The sequence below is a fragment of the Orbicella franksi genome, chromosome 10 (assembly GCF_964199315.1).
Source record: "Orbicella franksi chromosome 10, jaOrbFran1.1, whole genome shotgun sequence".
Classification (NCBI taxonomy): Eukaryota; Metazoa; Cnidaria; class Anthozoa; order Scleractinia; family Merulinidae; genus Orbicella; species Orbicella franksi.
The window spans coordinates 1,979,281-1,984,280 of record NC_138154.1 but is presented as its reverse complement, the minus strand read 5'-3'; positions in this window follow the sequence as shown (position 1 = coordinate 1,984,280).

Sequence of the window (5,000 nt, the reverse complement as noted above, 5' to 3'; positions counted from 1 at the left end):
AACTCATTATTTTACATGAATATGAACTTAATGTCATTCACCTGTTCAATATTACGCAGCGTTATAGTTATTAGCCTTATTGCTGCCAGTTACTGAAGCTCAATAACTTCCCACTTTCCATTCGAGACCAATTATTTTTTCCTAGCCTGTTGGTTTCGCCATTGGAAAGGACTTTGCTACTTGCAGCGCACCAAATTTAACAGTAGATTTTTCCAGCAGTGACGTAATTATACACATTAACCAATGAACATAACTGACTATGATACATCACCATGATCCACAACACTACTTGTGGAGCAAGAGTTCAAGTACTATAAAATTATTTTTCATTTGTTCTCGGATACTCGCGGATATGAATTTTAAAGAAGCTATTGAGTATAGTCTATCCAAACTTAACTTCGAGAAGTCTTGCAAAGAAGGACGAAGAAAAGCAGTGGAAGGTTATTTTCACAACCAATACGTGTTTGGTTACTCACTGACGGGATCGGGAGTCTGAGTTTTGAACTCCATGGTGATTAGGATCATTTAGAATCAGGACCATTTCAAAAAACAACAGAGCCATTCATTAAGTTTGTGTAGTTGTTTCACTTTTAGTTAAAGTAATGAATTACAAAATTTCTTCTGTACAAAGAAAATGTGTCGCAGCAAATTTGTATCGGCTGTTTTATCCGGTCGAAAGCTGTCATCAATGAATGACTTTCAGTATTGAACAGCGCTTTTATTCTCTGCTGTTTCAACACGAGTTTGATTCTCCAGCCTGGCCCTCATGTAATTAAAGGGGGGCCTGTTTACTCTACCATGAGAACCCTCCTACTTCAAAAATAAATGAAACCCCTGTTAAGCAAAGGTTGACTTGTGGCAAGTCTCGGTTTCAGGATCATCTACAGTGACTACAGTGGATGTTCATTATTGGGCTGTTGAACAATTTTCATAACATTGCCAGTCTTGAGAATCATTACAAAAGAACTTCAGGAGAAAGGCATAATGCCCCTACAGCATGGGTGATACCAGGGCCTGGTTGTTCAAAAGAGGGTTCGGTCTAAACCTCAGGTTAAATGGACTAAACCCCTAGTTAATAATAAATTAGGTTTTTCCTGCAGCTTAATTATGTTGTTCAAAGGTAATTTGACACTAACCTCGAGATAAATGGTGGGTTAAATTTAACACACCCCGTGACATGCACTAACTTACGGCGTCGACAAAACCAGATCGGACCGGATCGAATCACGGACCGGATCACGGATCGGATCACGGATCGGATCACAGAAAAAACAACAACAAAGTTTTAAAGAAAAAAAAAAATCAAAAACAAAAATCAAACCGTTTATAAGATAATAATAAATAAAAAATAAAAGTGGAAAACTAAAATATGTTAAATGAAAATAAGAATCCCGAATTTGACGCAATGACATGTTAATTACAGAGAATGACAAGAGGTCATTTAAAAAGCCACATAAGCGCCTAATTTACGACGAATTTAAATTGTAATGAACAGGCAGATGTAGTTATATTTGAACGTTAGTTGGCTCAAAGCTTGCGTGAACCTCCCATTCTCGTTTTTGAAATTGTTTTCAGTGGCTAATTCTCGGCTACATTTTCGTGTTAGATGTGAGCGTTACAGTTGGCGTTACACACAATACAGTTAATGAGAAAACTTATGTGCGAAAGCTTAAGGACATGACTTGCTTTGAAGGAGCTAAGTCACGATTTGCACATCTTGAAAAAACTAGCCTAGTTTTTCAAGTTCATCATTTGCAATCCCCGTTAATCTTTGCCATCCTTAACGATCCTCATTCCGTTTTGATTTGTTCTTGCCTCTTAAGTGTTTTCTATCCTAGAACACGATCATTTTAAGGTTTTATTCTATTTAAAGGCAGCTGTTTACAACCCTAAAAATAACTCTAAAAATTGTGACGTAACTCCTAAAATGTTGTTTATTCTCGGGTTGCGTTATCTTTCACACTATCGATGTTATTCCTAGAATTTTTTGAAAAACAGCTATATTTCCTTGAAATACAAATGGTTTGTTTCGTTTTATTCCAGTGCGAAATATCGTATTCCAAACTCACATCTTGTAAAAGTATAGACTTGTCTCAAAAACGGAAATTGTTTGAAATCATCAGGTGTTTAATTTTTTAGTGTTTTTAGTTTTTGTGTTTCTATTCATACGTTCGTCCTATTATTACCATACTGACTCGTTTTATGACAGTTTACCTTTGATGCAAGTGATTACACGAAATATCATTTATCTGAACTGCGGAGAAAGATATGAAGACATGATTGATCATCGCAATCAAAACCCAACAGCCTGAAAAAAATTGATCTGTGACCAGCTCCCAGTTGGCTTGATATTATAAAAGAATAAAGGAATATCACACCTGAATTAAATAAAACGTTCTGCTCACAGTCGTCACTCTAGTGCAATTTGCTCAACAAAATTTTCCTTGATCCGATCCGTGATCCGATCCGTGATCCGATCCGTGATCCGATCCGTGATCCGTTCCGTGATCCGATCCGTGATCCGGTCCGTGATCCGATCCGTGATCCGGTCCGGTCCGATCCAGATTTTGTCGACGCCGCGCTAACTTATAAACCTCGGGTTAATGATGAAGGGAAACTGAATTAAGGTGAAAAGGTTGTTTGTTTTTTTCGGGCTTGACCTTCAAGCAAGCTCTAAGTACTGATGCATTAGCGCAAAAATCATTCCCACTAGCTTCCAAAAAGTAACTTACGCCTCTATCAGTACTCCGGCAATTTGAATTTCCTCTTAAATTCTGCCCAGAACCTTCACTTGCCCGATACGACTGCAGACAGAATCTATTTCCCCGAGTGGAAAATCTGCTTGCCCAAGCTTAATCGCACAGGACTTTCTAAGCACAATGTCTATTCACGCTTTATGAATGGTAGACGCTGTGTAAAACATATCAAATGAGAAGACAATAAGCTTAAAGTAAACATGTAAGAACGACGATCAATCGAGTACACGCCCTGAATTGAATTGAAATAAAAGAAAGTTATTTACCCACGAACGCAAGCTGGTAAGGTGTTGTAAGACTAGCAGATGACACATTAGCACAGAAGGTCAGCTCGGTCAATGTCGTTTATATTTTCAAAAAGCTTAAACATAAATTCAATACGCCATATACAAAACAGATTAAGCTTGGTAAAGCACGCAGCCTCCATGCATGCCCGAAGGGTTCATTAAAATCTGCTTACCTGAGCTCCAGAACCAAGCTCCTGTCAATGGCTTCATTATGCCGTTTGTGTAAAACGAAACTCGTGCGAGGTAATAAAAACTGTTAGAGGCTCGTTTCTTCTATTAATCTTTTCAAATGAGGGTTAAACACATAACAACACACCAAAATTCCTCCCATGTTCAACACGGTGCTGCACTCCAAAGGAATTTGATCACATGATATCGGCCCTCCCCCGTCTCGGAACTCCCAAGGGAAAAGTTTTATCGAGGGGAGAAGTCTATGACTGGGGCGAGGTAGGCCGGGAAGGCAGGACAGGTAGTGGTAGTGGTAACGAGAAAAGACCGAAAAATACATGGTAGCATTTGTTTCGTTAAGGTTACCGTATACCTTCAGGGGTGTCTCGCGTCCAAGCGATGTAGCGCGTCCGGTTTAAGCTGTAGATACCTAAGCCCCTATATCAAATTAAAGCTTATAGAGCTGGCTATCAAACCATATCAAAAATTTTGAAATAAAATGAATTACCAATTTTTTCACGGTCACCAAATGCAAGCGTCCTAATCACCTTTTGGAAGCTACAAGTCAAAGCGAATTTTGTTTTTCGCCAATTTATTTTTTTCCTCGGTTTCAGGACAAAAAGCGCTAAAAAAGAGTGTCTGCGTTTTTCCATGTTCAATTGTAATAAAAAGTTACAGAACATTTTCGAAATAGGATTAAAAAAATGTGAAGTGATCGCACAAAAATCGCTCTCGGAGAAAAAATATTTCGAAATAAACAATTCGCAGACACGTTTTTGTTTTTTATATGTTAATCTAGCTACTGTCCAAATTTGAGGGCAAACAAACAAATTCCGTTTGAGTTGTAACTCTTTAAAGTGTCTGCTTCAAGCGAAAAAATTTATCCGAGAAAACAGCGCTAAGAAAAATATCTTGCTTCGCAAACAAACTCCGCCCACAAACGCCTTCAACTGGTTCTCAGATCATTGAGCCAATCAGCGCTTGGAAAATTTACTACTATTAACTAGCGGTGAAATTTACGCGTGAATCTGCAAAAAAACCTTGCGTTTCGCAATGCGCTCAAGGCGGAGAGATAATTTTTCTGCAGCTGGGTTTTTCTTGAAGCTGGTTTGGCAAAATGGGGAAGACGAAAAAGGATACGAACGTTAGAGTAGCTGGGCGACGAGAACAAACAAAAGAAAGCGCGGCAGAGCAAATGTGCATGGATAATATTACAATGGATCTCAATGAGTTGGACGATTCATCGGTATCGAACTCAACAAAAGAGTCACTGTAAACATCGCTGTTATCGCTGTCGAGTTCCCAAATTTTACACAACCTTTCTCTTCTCTTGACTCGATCTTTTTGCCCGCTTGATACGTCCGTAGCTTCATCCGCGAGGCCAACTTTCGCTTCTTCACTCATTGATGTATTTTTATTCATTCTTCGCTCTTTCGAACTGGTAAACGGAGTTTTCCGTGGTCCATGTTTACTTATAACTTAATAGAATTACATCTAATACGAAAAATGCTTGGATTAACAATGCTGATTAACTGAGTAGCCAGCCAATTCGTGGTATCCATATCGGTAATGTTCCCGCGAAAGTAGTCTCGGTTGATCAGGATTGCATACACGTTATAGGGCTGTCAATCAAGAGGGAACTTTTACTTCCGGCCAAAAATCCAAAAATCCAAATTTGAAGAAAATTGCCTATCTGAAGGTATACTGTAACCTTAAAACATATTCCTTGTGCAGTCCTTTTGATTTTCCTGATCGATACGATGACGCGGAGGTATGAATCGAGAAATTC